General features: G+C 38.6%; 1 protein-coding gene across 4 annotated transcripts in view; it reads right to left on the reverse strand.

Annotated features, from left to right (window-relative positions):
• Positions 1–25856, reverse strand: part of rnls (renalase, FAD-dependent amine oxidase) — a 119830-nt gene that overhangs the window by 86394 nt on the left and 7580 nt on the right. The window lies entirely within an intron of this gene.

A 25856-nucleotide genomic window follows, 5' to 3' on the forward strand; every position in this document is an offset into this window, starting at 1 on the left:
AATCAGCTCCAAATCCTTTCAGACCCACAGTGCTGAGTCGTTTTCTCACAGTGGAAGAAACAGAAACACCTGTGGATGTTTCCTGATCTAAAGCAGGACTGGAACTGGATTTTCTTCTCTCTCTCTCCAGAAGATGAAAGCTTTTAGTGCTGTTTATCTGATGCCGGATGTTTTTGGTTCCAGGTTTTACACAGTTGTTCATCATTCTTAATGAACTCACTGAGATCTTCAATATGCAAGAGGATCATCACGTATATTATCATATATCTACTGTATACCATTAATTTCAAATTACACATAACATAAACATAGGTTACATGTGTGTGACTGTTTAAATCTAATTAATAAAGAACATTCATAAAATGTAAGTAGGGGAATCTTTTTATCCAATCAGTAGAATGGGATACAACACTGCTATCTAGCAACTGCACTAAATGGACTACTATCTTTACATGTAAACTACTCATTTAAGATCCGAACAGTGTTTATGAAAATTGACCCTAACATCTCAATATTTTGATATATTGATATATTAGTACACCTATAAGTCCCTATATGAACTAAAGTCCCATATATATATATATATATATAATTTCCATATTCACCAATGCCTTGGGTTATGGAACATGGGTTCAGTGTACTTTGAAACATGATATTTTTGTCACTGTGACTTTCACAACAGTAGTTCTAACAGTATTTCTTGGCTTTGATTCAGTCAATAAGTTTATTTACTTGGGGAACTTTTTTTTATTTTTTTTTTTTTTCGCACATAGAAAACTGCAAATGCAACAAAATGCATCACGACAAACAATGTGAGCATTTTGGTGGAGCAAGAAAGTAAATACAGGAAGAAGGTTCTGCATACTGGACAAGCATGTATTTCAGTGTAATTTAGCATGAAGCAGCTGTAGTAATTATATGGCTAATAAATCAGGTTAAACTGCCCCTGAACTGCCATTTAGCTCAAACATGAGAAGTATATCTAATTGTTGGTGTCAGACTGAGGTTTATCATGTTCTCCCCACAAACTAACCACTCTTGAGTATATTTAGGACTGAAATGAGACCCGCTTCTCTAGCGGGTTTTGGTGTCTGTGTCTTGGTCAGTCCCAGAGCGTGAGTACCATTTTCACAACTGTCAAAATGAACAAGAGTCCCTAAGAATGATGCATCTTGACTACGCTCCTCTTCTGATTCCTCTGCAATGCATTTCCTGCTAATTGCACCTTTGTGAAGCCTTGCCCAGAACTGGGGAAGAGACTGGACTGGCAACCATGCAGAGCTGCATGTCATTTGCCGGGCCGGTTACACATCGTAAACAGGCCAGCCTCCTCCCATCTGGCAGGGCATGGCCATAAAAAAGGCCAGTGTTATTGTGAAACATGCTCTGTGGCTCACAGGCAATCAATGGGGTGTAAAAGAGAGAGAGAAAAAGAGCGAGAGAGAGAGAGAGAGAGAGAGAAACAGAGAATGAGGAATTACAGCACTAGGGCGTTTTCTCATGAAGCAAAGTTCATCATTTGGTTATTAACTGGAGAGCCAAACTTTCCCGGGTGGCTGAAGTCTTCCTGTGAGAGAACAGCCGGGATGCGGACGTTGTCCACAGGAGCTGTGAGCGAGTGAGATTCGTCTACTGAAGGGCAGGCCATTCTCTCTGTTTCTCTCTCTCTTTTGCGCTCTCTGCAGCGCGGCGGTAGGTCAGTGAGTGTATGCGAGTGAAGGGGCGGTGCAGCCAGGAGCGTCCCCTGAGCGTTTGGAAATCTACAGCATGCTGGCTTTGGGAGGTGTGCCTGTGGTTCGGTGCGGTGTGGAGCAGTGTGCAGCGCTGTGTGTGGATTTATAGGCCCAGCTGGGTGTTTGGTGTTGGAGTAGTAGGGAGAGGGAGCCTGGAGAGCACATACTGTTAATCACCGGCGATGCAGCTCTCAGGCCCAAGCCCACAGTAGAGACTGGAGAGTGAACTCTTTCAAAACGGTTGTGCATTTGATCGGTCACTATATAGTGGATTTATAATCCTTTAAATTTCCCAAAAATCGCCAGTGCGCCTTTTAATCCAGTGCATCTTATGTATGAGTTTTACCAGGAGCAGTAAAGCCACTCGTTTGACTTAAAAAAAATGTATTTTTTGTCATTACAGTTTTGTTTGCTTAGCTTAGCTTTATTTAACTTACTTAGCTACCACCCCACCAACACCCAGCAGCGAGACTTGCTGAATTAGAAGTTTCTTATAGTGTCTCTTAAGATGCGCCTTATATAGAAAATAGACGTTATGACAGTATGCCTTATAATCTAGTGCGTTAGCATACTACCTAAATTAGAATAATAAATGGCCACAAGGCAGGGAAGGCTATTTCACAATTGCAAAGTACTTGCTTTCATGAAGCCGTTTCCTCAGTTTGTAATGTAATTAGGAAAATGGTAGTTAACAGTAATGGTGGAGGTTAAGTTGAGGTCTTAAAGACCAAAAAGACCTTCAGAGTGAACTGCCTGAAATATTGCTAGAAAGGCTGATATGGAACCCCTATATGGTGGCAAAAGGTCTTTAGAAAGATTTATCAGTGTTGTAGTGCACTGTTCTACTGTGTAGCGACATGTGGGAAGTTTGACCAGCCAAAACGTACGCCTTATAATCCGATGCGTCTTACAGTCCATCATCACATACAACGTTTTGCTTGGATAACTTCTGGTGCAAATACAACTTTAAGTGCACAAACTCTGGGCTCCGAGTGGTCCAGCGAAGTTGTCAGTGTAATTGGGAGATCACTAGTTCGAATCCCGTTCATGTAGTTTGCCATTAGCTGTCGGAGTCCTGAGAGAGCACAACTGGCTTTGCTCTCTCGCCCTCATGACACTCATGTAAAATTAGAAATACAACAAAATATGGAAACTTATATTCACTTGTTAAATGTAATTCAAATGAGTAATATGAAAAAGAAAAGTATTCTGTGTAATTTTATAAAAATGTGCTATATATTGTGATCTATGTTGTTATGGGGATACAAAGTGGCCTGGTCATATAGAACATAAAGACATATAGACTCTCTAATCATACTTCCTCTACCTCCTGCACTGCTGTGTCTCATTCACTCAGTCATGCACACACAACAATACACACAACCACACCACTAACTAATTTTGTCAACTAATCATTGCTGTCCTAATTTGATACTCAACTGTCCAACATAAAAACCCAAAACAAGTTTATTTTTGAATGCGAGCAGCTGATTTATTTAGGGTTTGTATTGTTCAATGCGATATTGTTTCTAAGAGAGCACACCAACTCCCATGTATTTTCATTGTTCCCAGGGAGGGCTGGCCTTTGCCGCTCCCCTCAGGGACTCGGTCCACACAGCAGTGCAACGCACTGGAAAGCTATTCAGAGTGCCTGCGAGAGCTGCGCCGCTACCCAATTTATGATCTCGCAGTCCTTTAAAGGTTGATTTAATACTTGCCTGAGAGGTTCTGGAAAGCATCCCAAAAAGGGGGAAAAAATAAACCTGAAACTGTGTTGGGAGCTGTTTTTCTAACCTTTAATGCACTTGTTGGTGAACCGTGTCCAACAATAAGTAAAGCATTTATTGGGCAGGGCGAGCGTGTCCAGAGCAGATCTGGAGGTGGGAGGGTGGGAGGTGTTAGCAGGCGGATTTTGTTCGGGTGTAAACGGCCAATCATTAGCCGAGAATCCGGACAGACCCCACATCTACACCCATTTGCAAAAATGACATGTGATGGCGATGATACGCTCTTGTGATTGAGGGGAAACCTGTATTACTTTTCCGACTTTGCGCCAAGAGTCGGGTCATAATCAATTCATGTCGATGGTGAACTAGGAAGTTTGAGCTGTGCAGCTGATGAGATCTGCTCGTTCAGTGCCAGGGCCAAAGCTACAAGAACTGCAGCCAAAGCACCTGGAAGGGAAAGCACTTTATCTCATGCAGTCAGTTAAAGAGTCATAGATGCCTCCAAGCTGTCTGCTAAGCTTTGGCAAACTGCTGCTGAAGATAAAACCACTGCAAATCACCACTCTTATTAGCCACAATAGTTTATTAACAGCAATGTGCAGAGAGTCTGGTAAAGGACTCGGCATGCTTTCTATGAAACAAAGTTTGAGAGCATTGCACAAAGCCAAGAGCATCTTTGAGAGCTTATGAGCATACATACTGCATACGTTGCTTCATACTGCAAACTGTGCAGTTTGTGACATTTTATATTAAGTAGGAGTTGGCAATTTGGTTAAAAAAAAAAAAAAAAAAAAAAATAATAATAATAATCCCGATATTCAATATATTCAATTCTTGAATAAGGTTTGGATTTTTTTTTTTAGTTGTTTCATAACTGAAAAAAGGTTTATTAATTAGAAAAATTAAATCATAATTTTACCATAAACATAGTGCTGGACGATATGGCCAAAATTTATATCACGATATATTCCTTAATTTCGGTCAATACGATATAATTTCGATATCGATATAAATACTTTGAAGGCCTCAGAAAAGCTGCTAAGAATCCCTGCAATGGAAATCTGTACACTACTGTCTGAAATTTTAATTTAAGTCTTTAAAGCCTCCTCTCACAAAAACTTTAGAAATACTTTAGAAATAAAAAATGGTCAGAACAAATCAATGCTCACTTTTATTTGCATGTAGCAAAATAAAAACATGACATCCCTGTCAAACATAAACCTATAACCTATATTAATAATATTAATATTAATAACTTTACATTACAACAGAGGCAGAGCTTCTTATTCTTTTGTAAACATATTTAACAGATCAAAACAAAAGTGCTTCAACCAGAATAAGGAATACAAAAAGCCTTCATATACATAAAAGGAACATGATATCCCCGTTAAATAAGCAAACCTATAGACTTTATCAACTATAAATAACTAGATTAGATACAACATAAACTACAAAAATGTTTCAGCCAGAATAAGGAAGATATGGTGTGTAGTGAATCTGCTTGAAGTGGAGGAACAGATGTATTCCCGTTGCTAGTCGGCTCCACTCTCCGGCACAATTTGGAGCAAGCTGAAGTCTGACGTTTATCAGACCTTTAAAAGCCGAACCACTGAATTAGACCTGCCTCCCTCAACTATTTATTCTGTTTAATCACTTGTGGAAGCGTCAGGTGCACTCATAAGCTAACGTCAGCATCGTCTCATTCTGCTAGGGCTAGGGGGGGTTTCGCTTCATCGCTGGTGGGTTTTAGGTGCGGAGCAGAGAGGAGCGGAGCGCAGCCGAGATCTGCTCGGTTAGGGTTGGTTTCACTTTATCGCGGGAGATTTTAGGTGCGGAGCGGAGCGCAGCCGAGATCCGCTCGGTTAGGGTCGGTTTCGCTTCACCACGGGTGGGCTTTAGGTTCGGAGCGGAGCGGAGCTGAGATCCGCTCGGTTAGGGTTGGTTTCGCTTCATCGCGGGAGATTTTAGGTGTGGACCGCAGCGGAGCCGACCCAGGTTTAGCCTAGCCTAGCCTATCTGGCTACGTGCCTGTATGATTGCGTCATCACGCACTGACTTAGCCTGGCTAAAGAGGCTGATTGTATTCAGCGCTGCAGTGAACTGACGCAGCTAAAAACGCCTGTCTGTAAATAATACATATCGATATGCCACAAAAATGATATCACCGTTTTTGAAACATTTCTTATCGCGATAAATACCGATATCAAAATATTGTCCAGGCCTACATATACAGTTTGGTAAAATTGTTTGCCCCTTCATGATTTCACGATGGCTTTGTCACATAGGGTCCTTATCTGCAGAATTTGCCCAGCTGCATTGTGCGCGCAACACGACAAGCTAAATGCAAATAATAAATAACAATATTAACAGTAAATTGCAAATGGTACAGGCATCAGCATACTACCTAAATTAGAATAATACTGCCTAAATTAGAATAATAAATGCCCACGAAGCAGGGAAAGCTATTTCACGATAGCGAAGTACTTGCTTTTAGGAAGCCGTTTCCTCAGTTTGTAATGTAATTAGGAAATGGTAGTTAACAGTAATGGTGGAGGTTAAGTTGAGGTCTCGAAGACCAAGAAGACCTTCAAAGTGAACTGCCTGAAATATTGCTAGAAAGGCGGATATAAAACCCCTATTTGGGGGCAAAAGGTCTTTAAAAAGATTTATCAGACTAGAGTTGTAGTGCACTGTTCTACTGTGCAGCAACATGTGGGAAATTTGACCAGCAAAAACATGAAATATCTTGGAAATATCAAGGAACTAGATATGTTTATTTTTTAATGTGAAACTGTGGAGAGACAACAATATATTGTCCTAGAAATTATTGTGTTAAACAATACTATAGTGATTTTAACAAGTTTTATACCACTGATATAATAATAATATAAAAAGTATACTAATGCAAGTACAAGAGCAATGAATTTTCAATTAATAAAGAATATTTAGACACTGGCATGAATTAAAAAAATAAAGTAAATAATTACTATACAAGTAAAACAAAACTATACAAGCAAACTGACCGATACTGATTCACAAAAATGGGCAATAAATGTAAAAGTCGATTACGGAGACAGGCTTCAAACTAAAGAACGGCTAAAAGTTCCTCAAAGTAACGTATATTTTTAACAGTGTACAGTAGTATGTGTCATTTTTAAATAACGCAAAATTCATTCTTCTGGTGTGGAACTACCTGTGCTACGGGCTAGCACTAAGCGCTTTAGCACATTTAGCAAGCCTTTCCTCACATCTGGCAGTCGGGTCAAGACACGAACGCAAGAATCGAAACACTTTTGAACCACATCATAAGAAAAGCGGCCCTCAGGATCCGGCACCAGATGAGTGAAGAGTTCTCCATCGAGCAACATCTGCGCTAAAATGTCAAAGGTCAAGTCGCACCCCTTCGACAGGGCCAGCGGCGGACAATGCAGCACAACGCACAGCCAGGTTTAATCAGCAACCGCTTCTCCAGACCACAGAGAGCGAGGGTCCTGGGGGGCAGAAAAACGCAGACGCTGTGCGAAACACTGGCTTCAGTTTCAACCTGCTAAATGAAAACTCTATTTCCGGAGGTTGATCCTGGGGGCCACGGGAGAGAGACGAGTGCGCCTGCTGCACCTCCACAGCTGCACTTCACGAGGATGTTTATAAATGTCTTTGCTGGATGGACTTTTTTATTCCCCCTTTCCCTCCTTCTTGCTGCAAACAGGCCGTCTTTGTGCAGCCGGGCAGAACGAAGCGAGTGCCGCTCTGATGTCAGCTAAAATACCTGGGTGGGTAAACAGGAGCAGCGCACGGGCAACAACTGACGGGTTTATTTCAGAGATAGCTCCAGTTTAATTCGGGACCAAACACAGACATTTAGGGCAGCCACCTGAGGGCTCCGCCGCTGACGTCAACCCACATGGTTTATTTTAAGCAGCTGGTCAAAGGTAGCCTGTCAGACGGCCTCCTCTTTTATTTTTTAAAGAGATATTTTATTCTGGCTCGAGTAACATGTCCAAGTCCGCTGTTATGGCACATGCCTCGGTGTTTAAAAGCGATAAATCAAGAGCCTGTTTGGTTTCGTCATCCAGTTTTGTTGGCAAGTGCTCGCAGCGGACATTCAGCGATGCTCTATAGGAAATCAATATGTCCCATTTCTGACTCCAGACTAATTCAGGGAGCAAATGAAATCAGCTTTACTGTGACAACAAGATCAATTTGGTTATCTAAATTACAGTAAATTCATTTAGGGGGCATTGCCACGTGGGCCGCCACTCCAACACAACCCAATCAATCCAAATATTTGCGTAATCATGCGCCGCTCTGAATAACCATTCGATAACAGGGCCCAATTCTGAATTAGTCGGCGGTGCCGGCTCGAATTTGATGACGTGAGCAGTCAGGCAAAATCATAGAGCTGACATTTATCTCAAAATGTGTTTCCTCACACATATACATAATTGTTGCAATGACGAAATAGCCAAAAAAAGCCTCCACCTGGATTTAACTAAGCAAATGATCTGGGGTTGATGCTGAAGTTGGTCAGGTCTGGGCAGGGGCGTAGCAGCAAATTCTGGGCCCTGTACACCCTCTATGTTAATGGGCCCCTATCCATGCCAGTAAACAAAGGAAAGTGAGCGAAAAAAAAAATCAGGATTTTCATGGGCCCCTCTCCCTACTCGGGCCCTGGGTAGTCAGGTCCACTTTTCCCCCCACTACCACGCCCATGGGTCTGGGTTCAGCAACAGTATGTGCTGAAAAAGTCAGCTGACTACCTGAATATACTGAATATAGACCAGGTTATTCAATCAATAGATTTTTTTCTTCCCTGGTGTCACGAGCATATTCCAAGATGACAATGTCAGGATTCATGGGGTTGGAATTGTGAAAGAGTGATTCTGGGAGCATGAGATCATCATTTTTACACATGGATTGTTCACCACAGAGTCCAGACCTTAACCTCATTGAGAATCGTTGGGATGTGCTGGAGAAGGCTTTGTGCAGTGCCGTTTATTTGACTCTACCATCATCAATGCTGCAAGATCTTGGTGAAAAGTTAATGCAAAGCTGGATTGACATAAATCTTGTAACATTGCAAAAGCTTATAGAAACAATGCCAGTGTGAATGCGTGCCCCAATCAAAGCTACATGTGGTCCAAGCAAATATTAGAGTGTGTTTTTTTTTTTCTTTTTTTTGAGCTTTTTGGTTGTTACGTGTTCTGTTAAAGTCCTTTGCAATTTAAACTGCAGAGAGACACGGAGGCAACATGTTCAGATTCTGTCATAAGTTGCCAGGACTATATAGAATCCTCAAGGGGGATTGCCAGTTGAAAATAGAACCCTCACTGAAGGAAATATTCTAAAGTCTGAAGAGACTCATGTGAGATCATACAGGAGAAAAGTTATTGGGTTTATGGTGAACCGGCTGCATACTGTTCTGTATTTTACTGCATGTGATAAATCATTCATAATTTATAAATCAGACTAAAAATTTAAACATCAATTACAAGATGATTACTAACATTACTCCTACATGATTACTCCTACAGTTTAGCATTTTATGAGCTTGTCAAAAATATTTTCAAAATATGTATTTTTACAACCTTATCTCATGTTATTTTTGCGAACCCAATATCGCGCATCGTCTTGTCTAGATGACTGTCTCAGTGGAAGACATTGGTTCATATGGTTTCATGTTTAAACACTGTGTGCTGTACTCTGACTTCAGATCCCACAGTAAACTTACTTTACTTGCTGTATCGCTATATATTGAATCGCAGCCCCTGTGTAATGATACATATTGTATCAGCTTCTTCATTACCACCAGCAACTTAAAATACTTTGATATAAAAATAGATTTGAATGAGAATCACCACACACTATGTGCAACGTCTGCCATTACTCATAATAAGCTAAATTTGGTTGGGCACAGAGAGCAGTTCCACAATTTAGCCTCAGTTTCTGGATGCCTCTTTCTTTCTTTCTTTTTTTTTGCAGGAAATGAAAAACAGACATTTCAGAGTTTCTCTTAATTTAGAGCTCATTTATCTTCTGTTCTAATCCAAATACAGATCAGATCATGGAACTCTCCCTACAATGATGCTACTCAACTCTTGGCACAGTAGTTCAGTAGTTTATCAGAAGCACTGTGTTAAAGTTTTTTAAGCAGGAAAGAGTTACTTTCAGATTTATAATTTTTACAGTGTGGGGCTGCATGATATGGATAAAACAGTGTATTGTGATAATATAGCCGTATACAATAACATGCCAAAAGTCTTAAGACAGCTCTATGTAAATTAATCATAAAGTGTTTCACACTGCAACTATGATAAAGATAAGCCTTCCTAAGAAGTTAAAATACCATATAGACCCTCTTCACTTTCAATGTGAATTATATATAAAGTAACATTTTCTTTAAAACTACTACAGTACTGTAAAAAAAGAATCATAAACCTACACTGTTTATGAATTCTATCAAATCTATCATGTTTTGTGTTTGTGCTGCCAGTGGCTTTTGGATATACAGCTCTGGAAAAATTAAGAGGGCACTTAAAAATCAAGAGGAAGATGGATGACCATAAGCCATCAAACCAAGCTGAACTTCTTGAAATTTTGCACCGGGAGTGGCATAAAGTTATTCAAAGGCAGTGTGTAAGACTGGTGGAGGAGAACATGCCAAGATGCATGAAAACTGTAATTAAAATACAGGCTTAAAACTTAGAATACAATTTTTTTTTGCATTATTTGAGGTCTGAAAGCTATATATACATTACTATATATAGTAATATATATACATTTTAATAGTACTAAATCGACCATGTTTTGTGTTTGTCCTGCGAGTGGCTTTTAGCCATATTATAAAGGTGGAGTATATAAGAATAGATTTCATTAAATACCAACAAATGTGAGATGCAAATCTATGTAAAAAGCAGTCGATGAAAAAATATGGCTTCTTCAACAGGATATTGAAGCAAAATCTACCACAAAATCCCTTATTAGACAAAAAAGTGGCCCTCTAAAAACGCAGAGCTAGATGCCTTCTTTTTTTTTTTTTAAAGAAATCAAAATCTACAACTTCTATTGCAGACCTGCACAGTTCTGTATTTGCTAAAGTACAAAAGAAATGTTAAGCAGAACCAGTGCTATTAAGCACTAAAAGCCAACATACCAGTTTGAGCAGTTCCTGGATGGCCCTTTAAACCTGTGACTTCCTGCATGCCAAATGAATGCTGTAACTGTTACTAGTGCTGTGAATTGAGCATCGAACTGGAGCACAGTTTATTCTGTACATAACGTCTTATAACATTCAATTATCAGAGATTTTACACTTTAGAGTGTCTGAACATTAATAGTTCACCATGTTTTCTCTGTACACACACACACACACACACACACACACACAAACACACAAACACACACACTTCTTAGTAAACCATTCACACTTAAGGTGCCTTTTTGGGAGTTAAGTGCAATTTGACAGGCTGACAGTAACAGACTCAGCAGGTTTTAAGCAGGGAGGTCTAACATGAAACATTCAGCAAAACAGAATAACAGAACAGAGCACAAATTTTCAGATGCTGAAAGTAAGACATTTTACCATTTCATAAAAAACATGAACTGACAGAACTTGATAGCAGCAACAAAACACAAAAAGTAGGGACAGGCCCATGTCTACCACTGTACAGTATCCCCTCTTCTTTTAACAGCAGTCTGTAAATGTCTGGAAAGTGTGGATGGAGACTGACTGGTGGAGTTTTGGAAGCAGAATGTTGTTCCATTCTTGTCTGATGTCTTATTCTAGACACCTAAAAGTCCTGTGTTTTCTTTGCAGAATTTCTCGTTTTACGATGCGCTGCGTTTTCTATTTCTAAAGGTCTTGATTAGAGGCAAACCAGTTTAGCTCCCAGCCTTCTCCTGTGCAGCCATGCTGTTGTGATGGATGCAGTGTGTGGTTTAGCATTGTACAGCCTTGCCTGAGAGAGACACGGTCTTGATGAAAGCATATGTTGTTGTAAAACCTTCATACACCTCTGGAAAAAAATAAAAGACCACTTAAAAATGATTAGTTTCCTTGACAAACATGGAAACCTCTGGAATATAACCAAGAGGACGATGGATGGTCACAAGCTTTCTGTTTTCTTCTTAACTATCAATGTCATGTATTTTACAATTCAGTGAACAAAAAAAGCAATCAAAGGGCATCTGAGGATATGAATTTCTCACCATACATGCTAATGATAATGATATCACGCTACTGTGAATCTGTGATACTATATATATTGCAACACAATTCTCTATGAACTCAGAGATGTGAGTCCGGACGGGACTAAAATTACCGGAGTTCAGCTAAAAAAAAAAAAAAAAAAAAAAAGGTAATTCAGCCTGTAATTTTCTCAGAGGACGTCTGAGAAAAACACATACATGGTCATTCTGGATAGGAATAACATTACAGATAACGTATTTTAATGCGATGTGATTTATATATAGATATAAATATCGATATGTTGTCCCACCCTTATTACAAATACAATGTTTTTGGGGTAACAGTAAAATTAATTTTGATGACCTATCCACTAAAAAAGGGATTCCTCTACATCTACTTCATACCATGGCTTTTATTCAAATAACTGAATAAAAGTTTAATCAGACACATTGTTCAGTGTCTGATTAAACGGTTCCTCTCTACAAAATACAGAATACAAATACAAATACAAATCTCCTGTAGGCAAACATTCACTTTCATTCAAAATTCACAATCCGAGGGTCACATAACACCAACACTCGATCCTCCTCTGATCCTGTCACGGGCTGGCCAGAAGGTAAAGAACAGAAGCTCTCCTCGTGGGGTGTCAACTGTGAACTAAACACTGCTCTTCTCGAGGTGAGTGACCTAATTATACAGAGAGAGGTAGAGGGAAAAACACACACACCTACATTGTCTTGGTCTTTTCAGTTCCTCTGAGAGAAGAGCGGAGAAAACTCGTGAGAGAAAGAAAGAGGGATGGAGAGGGGGAAAGATAGAGAGAAAGAGAAAGACAGATAGAGAGAGAGAGAGATAGGAGAGGGAGCATCCATTTAGAAGCCGGCACCCAGACAGTGCAGGGGAAATAAGCCATGCGTCTCTGTCAGGAGTCAGAACAAGGGATTACATCATGCCAGACTCGCAGACTTGAAAGCAGCAAAACCAGACAGCCCCGCACTCGATGGGAGACAAAAAGAGACTCCCTAACTCAGAAGAAGAAGATGATGTAACTCGACACATTAATTGTATTCCAAAGCATGGACTGGAGCTGGAGGTAATTGCTTGCAAAATGATATGCTTGGATTATTTATGTTTGGCTGCAGGGATGTGGGGGGATTGGGGGGTTATGTTTTAAGTGTAGCGCCGTGTCCCATCATACCTGTTACAATATCTACTGATTAATTACTGCTTTTAAACAGTAACCAGACCTAACCTAACACACACACACACACACACCAACAAAATACCCGGGAAAAAACCCAATAAGTACGGTACTTATCGCTCATAGTCAAACCCCAAATCGAATAACGCAGCCAGGCAGACTGATTACCACATGAGAGAGTGAGCCTGCCAAAAATAGAGCTTTAATTTCATTACCAACCAAGAATCATGTTTCTCAATATCAGCAGAGTTTCAAGGCCAACAGAAGGATGGGGATGGGGGGGGGGGGCTTGGTGGATTGGAGGGGGGAATCAGCGCCAGCGTAACTGTTGGGCACATGGAGGTACGCTAGGAAGAAAAAAAAAAAAAAAAAAAAAAAACAGCCATTCAAATATCTGCAAAATGACGTAATCCGAAAAAAGGCCCACATGCTCTGAGAGTTTAGCGTGAGCTCGCAGCGCTGGAGTGGGCTGAAGTGGTCAGGAAATAAAAGTAGGGGCTTTGACAAAAGGAAAGGGTGTGGGCTCTCCATCACTCAGCGGCCCAGAGGACACATGACCCTCAGGGCGAGTGGAAGTGGCACTGGAGTTCACAGCTACACACAGCTACAGCTCATCTGGACAACGGTCTGGCTATGCAGCATTAAAAAAAAAAAAAAGAAAGAAAGAAAATAAAAGAAAAAAAGAGCTCCCCAAATAGTTCTTGGCTGAGCTGAAGGGTTTTAGGACAATTCTTGATTGCTTGATCTAGCATTGAGGATTTATATTACATGGAGGTTTTTTGAAAAGGTTCTTCAGGGTTCTTCTGGCTCTTTGAAGAATCATCCCTTATGAAAGTGAAATTATGCACTCTTTTTTTAAAATAAAGTATTTACATAGGGGTTTTATAACACATTCTTTAGCTTTGAATATTTGTAAAGTAATTGTAAAGCATTGTTTGAATATTTATGAACAGTTTGCCATTTATTATGCCATTATTTAAAACATAAGAGTATCAATTTCACAAAATTTCCCAACCGATATTCTTCACTGAAGGTTTATCCTATTCATTTGATTGGTGTCAATACACAGAGTAATAAAGCAGAAACTTCAGTAAGTCAAATTCAGGAGTGAGTTTTTATTTTTCAACAAAAATATTGATATTTGATGCCATGTATCGATAATGTATTGCAAAGAAACCGATACGATATATTGCAATACTGATATGACAAATACAACGCTTGTGGTGATTTTAAAATTAATTTTGAAGTCCCATCTATTACAATCAATTTAATGGAATTTTAAGGAACTAAAGATTGTAATTTTACAGCCTTAAAAAGTGGGTTCCTCCAGATCTATTGCAAACAAAATGCTAATTCAAAGTGGTAATTTAAATAATTATTTGCATTTACTTTGCTATTACTTGAAACATGACATAAATTAAGACTTTGAATAAAAAAATTAGATTGTATTGATATAACAAGACATCTGGTGGAATCTGGTAAAAATTATCTTGTTTTTTTTTGTATTATCACAATAAAGAATCATAGAAAGCAAACTGTCACGATGTCAGTTTTTAACAATATCATGCAGCCCTAGTTTAAACATGATAACTCAAAAAATCGTTTAAATACTTACATGGTTCTTTTCCATGTACTATATATAACAAACTTCTGGGATAAAGTTATATCATTTGAAGAACTTTTTAAATGCTCAAGCATAGCATCAGAAATTGATCTTCTCTATAATGGAAAATCTCTAATACCTGGCTTCTTCTTATAGTGTCTTTATACAGATTCAAAATAGCTTTCACTGTTGTTAATCAAAAAACATTTTCAGGGAGCTTTACTTTTAAGAGTGAGGAGTAAAAGCCTCCCCACTCCATCTTCAAATATCAAGCGGGAGTTTGGAGATGCTAAAACGCACTCAACCTGTAAGCAGCCTGTAAAAAGCAGCCGTGTGAATCTGGGTTTACGATTCACAGCCCGGCAGAGGCTTTAATTTCAAACAAATATGTTAGATGCGGTCATCTGGGTCTTGGAAGGACAAAGTCAACTTTGGTCCACCTAGATTAGGGCTTCATTTTTCTGCTGCAGTAAAATAGACTGTGCAAAAAAGAAGAAATAATAAGCACAGTAATTGTATCCTATAAAAACATATTACTGAAAATGATTATAATTAGGGAACAAAATAATAAGTAACCCTTTATTTTGATGGTCCGTTGCTGACACTCTGCTATATAGATAGCTTACATATTTCTAAGGAGATTAGTTATTAGATAAGGTAAAAAAAAAAAAAAAAAGTCAAAATGAAACGTTTAACAACCATGCAAGAACTGGAAACCTTTCCAAACTGGCCTAATTAAATAAACAGCACTTAAAGCTTTAATTCTTCCACTTCTGCTCAGAAGATTAAGACTTAAGACAAACAAAAAGAGAACCATATTCACTATTTTGTTAAGCAAATCCAATTTGGCCTTCTGTCTTTAACCCATCGGTGCAATTATACAGTGAGGACATGTGCCCAGAATGGTGAGCAGCTTTTACAGTGGTGCCTGGAAGGTCAGGGCCTTTCTCAAGGGCCCAACAGTTGCAATTTGTTGAACCCAGATATTGAACCTACAACCCGGTCATCAACAACCCAGTGCCGTAACTGCTGAACCACTACTTCCTCCTAATCTGCCATCAATGTTTCTGTCCATTCTTTTAATGGGTCTGAAAAGATGCAGACATTTTTTAGAAAGTACTACCGAGAAAAGCAGATGAAAACAGACAAAAAAGATCAAATCAAAGGGCTGCTGAGTCCAGATCTCTACATCACTGAAATAGAGTTACATTCTCTGTCCTACCTGATGCCCCACCTGAACTTGGGCAGAAGGTGCACAGGCTTAAGCTGGATTTTTGGAGCCGATCTTAGCTCTACACTGAATGTGTTTGGAATGAACTGGATGGTGAGAAGCAGAAAATGCTCAGACTTTTTCGATTGAAATTGTTTTTTTTATTATTATTATTACATAAAATTTTGTGGTTGAAGCTTTTGTAATTGGTGTAATTTTCACATTGTTTTTACATAGTCATTTGGCATTGGCATTACTTTGCCTTTGGCTATGACAACTATAGTCACACAGGGTTTATCTAGTTATAACACAGAGATAGGATTAAGACTAAACAGAGATTTAGATCAAGACAGACAAAAGTATATGGGCAAGATTTTCTTAAATTTAATAAATAGTTAAAATAACGAGTAAAGCTGCACAAACATCGGAAATATTATTTTAAATTTCTTTTCCAGTCAAAATAACCATTAAAGCAAGTTACCAGAAATAGTGAAGGGTAAGATAAGGTCTGGATGACCAAGAAAAAAAAATCAGAAGACCTTCAGGAAGATTTATCAGACTTTGATTAGCACTGGTGGACTGTACTACTGCTCAGTGACAACTGCAAAAACATGACCATCATGGAAAAGTAATTAAAAGATGATCTTACCCATGTCCTTATCACACAATTTAGCATTGGAAATTTACATTTACATTTAAACAAAGTAACATATAAACAGAGAAGAAGACAAAGAATTTCAGAAACAGAATGTACTATCTCAAGCTTTGGGATATTATTTTCTACTTTATCGATGCAAAACTCTTAAATTAAATGGAAAGTTATATCTTTTGAAACTTAACAAAAGTAATAATAAAATGTGTCTAAAAAATACATGCAAATATAGTTTACTATCATCACAACTAACAGATATCAAACAACTATTTGATAAACTGATCAAATATGATGTAATCAACAAAGGGAAGAGCACTTTTGAAAAAGGTTTGGAAATAGTGCTTAACATCAGAAAAAAGGCCATAAAGCTTTTTCTAGGCAGAGCGCTAGCTTCCTCTTTTAGGGCTTTGCAGTCTTTAACTACAAAAGCAGAACTGGTTCCTCATATGCTCACCCCGGCTTGCCAAACTGGAAGTGAATTTAGATCACATTCTAATTTTGAAATGTGCGTCCCTCCGCCTCTCTCTCTCTCTCTCTCTCTTTTTCTCTCTTTCCGCATTGTTGTAGAACAGGCCTGACTACCTGTTACCAATTACATCCTCGGATGCAGAAGTGCAGATAGCAGTGCCTTCATGGCAGTGAAAGGGCAAATTTGAAAAGCCGGTGTGTCCCCCTGAGGTCTCAGCTTAACGTGTTTACCGTGTGTGAGCTGTGTATGTGTGCTTGTCAAACAGAGGCCATGTTGGAATGGAAGCGAACGAGACCCAAAATGTAGTGTCTCCTTAAGGAGAGCTCAGATGGGCCTGAGATCAGAACACTCTGATGTTCTTACATCATTCAGATTTGAACTGGTTGTGACAACTCTGTGCCAACAAAGCTGCATTTCGTTCTAAAATACATTTTGACAGGTGGGCTGGTGGAAAATGTCACTTACAGACATTTAACATTAAATTATAAAAAGAAATGACACTCTTATGCAACTTGAGAGGAGAAAGATGTTCAATACTCTTGGTTAGTCCGTCCAATCCAGCACAGTGTACCACTTCCACAGACAGGAAACAGCCCCAGATCATGATGCTACCACCACCAAGCTTAACAGCTGGTACAGTGTTTTTGATGTTACAAATTACTCACTTTTACTCCTCCAAATATCTCTAGTCACTGTGGCCAAACTACTCAATGTCTGAGACTGGGTATCAGTCTCCACTGTTATTCAGTAGTAGAAGTACTGCACATACCCGCAAGTGGGGTCAACAGACATTTGTGTAGACTTGAGTGCAGCATATACAGCATTCCGTGTGAAAACACCTTAAAGAAACACTTCATGGTTTCCTTTCAGAGCGGATGAATCCGATTCCAGGTTATGTTCAGTCAGAGAGAGAGAGCGCGCTCAGTCAGAAACTTCACTCCTTCGTTTCTTTGGTTTTACTAAGTAAAGACGTTTGTCGTGGCTGGAAGAACTCCTGCGAAAAGCGAGCTGACATCCCAGTTTTTAGAATGAATATATTAGGCTAAGCAGGGATGGTCATTAAACACAATATTTTGTCACTTCTCCACTCAGGAATGTTTCTGTTTTCAGTTCACAAACTAAATAATACAGACTGCCACTTTAATGTAACATGACTTAACAGCAAGTCATTTAGAACCATTTCCATTGAAACACTTGGTATGAAATGTCAGCTTAATATAAAATCAGTTACAAGGTTTTGGACAGAGATGAAAAGAATCCCTTTCGCAATAAAGTGATGAAAAACATCCACACATTATGCAGGCGGGGGGAGGTGCCCAAAAAAGCAAACAGGATCTATCTGGCTGCAGCTGAATGCATTAAAGTTCTGGTGCTGGACCTGCCACTGGCTCTCTGTATGAAAGGACACTCTCCCCAAAGCCCCTGCTCCAGGAACCAAGTCAAACCACCGACCCAAAATGCTCACTTATATACTGCTGGGGAACAAACAGGGCCGAATCCTGCGCTGATTTAAATCAGGCGGGTCACGGCCTGGCATGGCGAGCTGAGTTCATTCATCTTTTTTTGCGAACAATACACGGCCATATTTCCTCTCCATTTCCCTCCACCGCACGTAAAGCCAGAGGAAGGGCCGAAGCAGCCGGCACCAGATGCAGGAGAGACTCAGAGGCAGCACCGCAGCAAGTCAGCAAGCCTTCAGATTACGCTCAATAATTTACACAATGACCCCTCTCAGAGTGTCACACTCCCCCATGGCAAATGGGACGGTTTGTACAACTTTGAATTCTTAATGAATGTCCACATTTGTACAACATGGGTCCTGTAAAACAGTGTAGAGTTCCCATAAGGACAACAGAGCTTTTTTTTATTATTAATTACAGAAAGAAAAAAGTAACTGCTAACCACTTATCCCCTTTAACGTTTAAAAAATAAGTGAAATAGTAAAAACACTTGAGTACACAAGTTGTTATTGTATGTATATTTTAATTATGAAGATTTGCAGTTTAGTTAAGTGGAGAGTACCTATAGGCATGGATTATAAGGTTCATGATCAATAAATGTTTGTCTGTTTTCTGGTCTACTTTCATACATAAGGCACACTGGAATATTAGGTCTCACCGCTGGGGGGGCACCTTAATAAACAAAACTGAAATTCTTAAAAAACAAATAACATTTAATTTTAAAGTCAAACGAGTGCTGGATGTTAATCTACACAAATTTCTTTCCTGAAAATTATTTATTTGGGTGAGTAAACTGCTTCTGTTTATTTACAGTAAGCTTAGAATTCTAGTATTTTGTCCAAGGGTTAGTGCTAGCCGTGGTTAGCAAGCACTTATTCAGCCCTGGTTAGCAGCGCAAGCTAGCTGCAATTAGCGCTAGTAAATGCTGCCCGATAACGCTAGACTGAAGAACCCTAAATCTCCCGGTAACCCAGGGCTCCATTAGCTAGTGGTTCGTCCCACGTAGCTTGTTTTAACACGATGAACACGCAGACTACAGTCCGATATACTTACCTCTAGACAGCGAAAGAGCTATCGCTGCGGTTAGCGGCTAATGCTAACGCTGCTGCACTTAGCCTCAGTGCTGGAGAAACTTCACTAAAACTCTTTTATAAAGCTGTACTTCAGCGCAGCGTTGCTACTTACAACCTGACCCGTAGAAGATATATATGTATATTTCACTGTAAGCTAAATTGCATAACAGATTTAGAAACTGTGAAATGCAATGCGTTAAAATAAAATCTGTGGCATTTTGAGACCTTTGGGACATGGGTGCTGGGAAGAAGATTTTTTAAGACAAATTAGGGTCTTTTTTAAGTAAAAAAATTTAAGAACATTAAAGACAATTTAAATTCTTTAGTACTGAAGTAGTAAATTTATTATACAATCAGTGTGACATGAAAGTTGGCATTACTATACAAAATCCAGCACTATTTATTACTAACCACATCACACACACCACCCAAAATAACTCTTACACCAACCAAAACTTCCACAATCCCTTTTTACATCGACAGACTGTATTTAAATTTAGATACTAATTTACTTCCACTCAAGTAGATTTCTGCCTCCATACTTCCACTTTCAACATCTAATACAAAGCCCAGTATATAAATGCAAAAGTTAAAAGCCCCTATTCAAATTTTGTTTTGCTGACTTGAAAACATATTAAAAGCTAATTTAAATACATATTAAGCAATAATTTACGCAAATTTATAATATCATGACAAACCTAGCCTTCTTCTTCTTTTCTAACCCTAATACTCTGTAAAAGCCACGGCAAAACCTTCAGGTTATCTTTAGCATAGACATTTAAAATAACAAACAATATAATATACAAACTTTCCATTAATTTCTGTAATAACTATAACGCTCTGTACTGCACTTTTACTTTCAGTACTTTAGTAGTAAATATTTGAATAAACTACTTGCAATATTAAGTTCACAAATGTTGAAGTGTGGAGCTTAAAGAACACCAACATCTACTCAAATCACGTTTCTGATAGGGCATTTATTTTAACTCAAGTCTGGGTCTCTAGTATTTTATACATTTGGCAGTATTAGCATTATTTGCTAAACGCACTAAGCGCTAGTTCTTTCGCCGTTCAGAGGTAAGTATTATCGGCCTGTAGCCTGCTGCTAACCCCGGCTAGCACTGCTGGAGCAGTATTAGCATTACCCACTAACCGCAGCACTAGTTCTTTCGCTGCTCATAAGCGAGTATACAGGACTGTTACCTGCACATTTACCGTGTTAAAACAAGTTACGTGTGACCCACCACTAGCTAATATTGCCCTGGCTTACTGGAAAACTCAAGGTACCTCAGTGTAGTGCAGGTGGAAATCTGGAAATCTAAGCTTACTGTAGATAAACGTAATCGCTTTACTCAGCCAAATAAATACTCAGTTTTCAGGAAAGAAATCTGTGTAGATTAACATTCAGTGCTTGTTTGACTTTAAAAGAAAATGTTTTTACAAGAATAAAAATTTCGTTTACTTAGCTTAGCTGACATAGAAGGGAAACATGGTGACACCCCTGTTCCTTACTACTGTCGCATAATGTGCCTTATAATCTGATGCGCCTTATGTAGGAAAATAGACCTGAAAATAGACGATAACTGGTAGTGCACCTTATAGTGTGAAAAATATGGTAAATAAGGTCTGAAACCTTGATACAAGGGATGATCAAACTTTTGCATGTTCGCTCATTTCCTTTATTTTCCTCAAATTGTAAAAACAATTATACTCTAATTTTGCGTAAAACTTTAAAAAGAATACTTAACTTAAATTTCAACTTAATGTTTTTATGCCATCTCCAGATACACAACTGCAGTGCTTTGATAAACATCACAAAAGCTTGGGTTTATTAAACATCAAAGAGTTGGACTGCTCTGAAATGCTGTAAAACGGTCGAATCCCAATGGAACCTCTTTCAACACCCTTCTGAAGCTTTCTGTTCATTTTACTTTCTTTTCTGAGATCAGATCTATCCTACTTTAAAGCCTGGTGTGATATGAAAAGATACACAGCTCTCAATGAGTATTTGAAGAAATACATGAAAGAAATGGGAAAATATGACATATTGTAGGATGCTATGGACAAACAAACAAATACAACAGCCTAACATTATTATTTACAGTCTAATGTGCCGTTTGAACTAATGGGAGCTGGACTGTGTGCATTGTTTCAGTCAAATGCAAAGAAATTATTCCCAGGACATTGAAAAACGACCCAAATATGAACATAGAGAATTAATTGAATAAAAAAATAAAAAGAGTGACTGTTTTATGTCCAAACAATCTCTGATGATTTTTTAAAATTCTGTTGAGTAAGCAGGAAGTGTGTGTTTTTTTTTCTTTTGTGTGTGTGAGTGTGTGTGTGTGTGTGTGTGTGTGTGTATCTAGAACCAGTGTAAATTGTTTCCAGATTGCATCTTGTATGACTGTAAGGACAGTAGCCCTGCACACCTGGCTGCTGCCCCCAACTGTCCAGCTTGTGCCACTGCAAAATCCACCAGGTGACATCATTCCTTACACAATCCACTGAACCCTTTTCATGGATTTACAGCTACGCCTGTAAATGTGTTGCAATACAAGGTAAGAATTTGAGCTTTTTCTTCATACATGGCAAGTAATGCACTCTTATAAAAAATAAGTAAATAAAGGTGCTACAATAGGTTCTTTGAGTGATACCACAGACTGAATAACCATTTCTGGTTCTACAAAAACAATTTTGTAAAAAAAAATGTGGGTATGTCAATATTTTTCACTATTTGTAGTCTAATACAAAATTACGTTAAACAATATTATTGTAATTTTTGCACAGTTTTATGTCATTGATAGTATAATGTTATTATAATTAATTTACACTTTGTTGAAGGGCAGAACCTTTAAATTATAACAGTTAATAAGAGGGGGTTTGTATTTAAAATAGTATTTTTAAATATTGTATTGTATGGCTACATAGAGAGTTGCTAACTGTATATATGTGCCATTTTGTAATGTAATATTTATTTGCAGCTCTGGGAAAAAAATAAGAGACCACTTCAGTTTCTGAATCAATTTCTCTGATTTTGTTATTTAAATGTATATGTTTGAGTAAAATATATAAACTACGGTAATTTCTCCCAAATTCCACATAAAAATATTGTCATTTACAGCACTTATTTGCAGAAAATAAGAAAATGGCTGAAATAACAAAAATATGCAGAGCTATTTTTTATATATTTATAAATTACATATTTATAAAGTTTTAAGAGTTCAGAAAGCAATATTTGGTAGAATAACCCTTATTTCTAATCACAGTTTTCATTCGTCTTGGCATGTTCTCCTCCACCAGTCTTACCCACTGCTTTTGGATAACTTTATGCCACTCCTGGCGCTTGTGATCGTCCATCTTCCTCTTGATTATATTCCAGAGGTTTTCAAATTGTTAAAATCAAAGAAACTCATCATTTTTAAGAGGTCTCATTTTTTTCCAGAGCTGTATTTATGTTTAAGCAAAAGCATTCATGGGAATGCCTCATTCCAAATGCATTTTTTATTCCCAGCTTAGAACACAGGATGGGATGGTTGTTAAAGACAAGCCTTTTATTTTAGTCATATTAATTTTTAGATGTCACTAATTTTTAACAAATTCGATATAGTGTATCAGATCATTTATGATAATGGTCCCTGCATATGATGCCTGATCACTTTTGTACACTCCAAAATTGCGATAACAAGGTCCTAAAACCTGGACGTACTATCAACAATCCAAACTACTGCAAAATCTGCAGAACTATTCAAGCGTTAGGGGATGGATAACTGCAGGACACCTTTAGGAACCTCTACAACTGAATGCCACATGGCTGGCATGTTGCAAAACACATGATTTACACAATTATTCTTTGTGTAGCTGAATAAATATTGCCCATATTAGTCCAAATATATAATCAATTACTGTCCAAAAATCCTATACCCATATGATGAGTTATGCACAATCCTAATATTGAAAGCACTACTCTGGGTCATTTGAGCAATACCACAGAAAAATCTGAAAGATGTGAGCATGAAAAACCTTTGAATTAGCGAAGAACCGTTACATCCACTTCTTTAGACCTTTAAAGAGTTTTTTTGTTTTGTGTTACAAACATGTTTTCTTACAGAACCAAAAATAATTGTTCTATGGCATCAGAATGAAGAACTTTGGAATGCCTGTTTGTGCTATAATTAACCGTGACATCAACCAAGAACAAAATATGCCAGAAAAAATAATAAAGGAATAAAAGAACCAAAGGCACTTAGCGAGTCCAAGAAATGATTTCAACATGCTCTCCACAATGCTCGCTTTGAGAAGATGTGAAGTTTCTCACAATAAAAACCAGCCATAACAGTGCAGAGCATAATACTTAAATGGGTCCAAAATGCCATGCCTTGTTGAAGTGGCTTTAAAATAACTATGATTTGACAAAGGGCCATTTAATTAAGCCCCTGCATTCACTGGGGCCTCCCAAAGGATAAATCAAGCGTTTCCTGCCTTCCCAAGGCCTGACTTTCTAAGGAATTCTTAAAGACTTCCAGCTACGTCCTGAACGAGTACCAAAGGAGAAGTGAATTTAGACATTATCTCTGAATGAGTGCCAACAGAGTTCTGCTTCCTCTCCCCAGAACCAGTGCAGTCATCCAAAGCCCAGCACGCGTGGCCAGTAACGATGATGACATGGCCCCCAACTCCATCCAGACCACTTTACATGAATTTTTCAGCAGCTACGGCACAGCCGTTTTCCAGGCGTATCAATAGTGTGGAAAGCCATCCGGCTCTGGCCTACTTCTGCTCCCCTGTGCGTGACACCACAACCATTTAGAGTGGCGTTTCTATCCTGATAGCAATTCCACCACCATTTTCAGCTGTCTCATTCCATTTTCTGTCCAGCGCCTAATTTGCGATGCAGCTTTCGCTCCCCTCCTCTGCTATCCGGCCACCGCGACTCTCTGCTCACGCCCTACATTATTCACTGCTTCCAAGAACGCCCATGCACCCTGGAGTCTTCGGCCCACCTCCGCCCCACAACCGCCCTCCTCCAACACACTCCCATTTCCATATCTGTCCTTTAGGACTCCTGTTTTACCATTTCAAATAAGCATGTTGGGTTTAAGACTTCACACTGTGAATACCAATTTGGATGCCGCTCGTGAACCCTTCGGCGCGGCCAAACAGCTGGAGCCCAATTTAAACACGCGGGCAGAAGGAGCCGGCGGCCCACCAAGCCGAGGGACCGTCTCGCTCTCAGCAGGCCCACTCCAGCCACCGCGCAATCAGCCGACTGTCAGGAGAGGCGAGAGAGTGCATGTGAAATGGGAAAGGGGGCTAAAGTTAACATGCTAACTGGAAAAAGCAGTCATGCCACTCAAAGTGATGGTTTCCAGCATCCAGGCGGAGTAAAGTGAGATTAGCCTGTTTCTAACAGTTCAGCACCGCAAGCAAATGAGGAACAGACCGTGTACTCATTGATTTAAAAATGTTGTGATTGATACTGATACTGATTTTAAACTGCTCAAAATTATGATAAGCAATAGTGTCAAAAAATATCATGTTAAATGAAATATCCTTTACTGCAATAGTTTTGGTTAAACAGTGCTTAACTGACTGATATAACATAACCCAATAAATGAATTAATAGCAGAAACTCCAACAGTGACCACATCTCTTTTACATAAAAAGTATCTTGCTTTGTGGATAGCACTCAAAATAATTTTCTAGATAAAAATCCAGCAACCTTTATATAAGCTAATATACAGACTATTTGGAATTTAAATTGGTATTTACGTAAATATATGTAAGATATTGTAATGTGAAAAAGTCAGTATTCAGAACGGGGTGTTGTGGCAGTAATGTTCACATTTGTAGGAGAGAGAAGGCTACAGTCAGAACACATTCTCTATAAACTCTAGGTTCCATTAGTTCACTTGGTTTACTGGTACATGAAGGACTGATTAGTTCAACTAAGTGTTGGATGGAAACTGTAAATCCTGTGCATCACTGAGTAGATGCATTGAAATTAGGATTTACGTACTTTTCTATTTTATATAAAATATATTTTGAAGTACTAGGGGTGGGGGCCTTCCAGGACTTCTTGTTTTCTCATTATTAGCTTTTATTGTTTATTTTTTTTTATAAGTTTGCTTTTTAAAATATTATGAATCTTTGCCTTTCTTAAGCCAAAGATTAAATATGCAAACAGAATATATTTTATACGTTTTTTTGGAACAATTCCATTTGTCCATTCATCATAAACTATCTTTGATCCACTGCAAAAAACAACTTATCTTGAAGCTATTTAATCTATTTAAATACAGGTTCCCCACTCAGTCACACATTCTGGTGTTTCTACATGAAACCTCCAATCAGCACACGCTGCTGACAGTCCTCACTGATAACAATAAAAAGAAATACTGAATGAATTAATGTTTAGTTCAGCATTTTTAATCATTGTTTCAATTTTATTAGTTCGGGGTGATCGCTGGGCTGAACTCAATGATTACACTCTGCTTTAGTTTCACTCTTGTTTTAGCTTGTTAAAATTACATGTAATTA

This window comes from Astyanax mexicanus, chromosome 15 (assembly GCF_023375975.1).
Source record: "Astyanax mexicanus isolate ESR-SI-001 chromosome 15, AstMex3_surface, whole genome shotgun sequence".
NCBI classification, from domain to species: Eukaryota; Metazoa; Chordata; class Actinopteri; order Characiformes; family Acestrorhamphidae; genus Astyanax; species Astyanax mexicanus.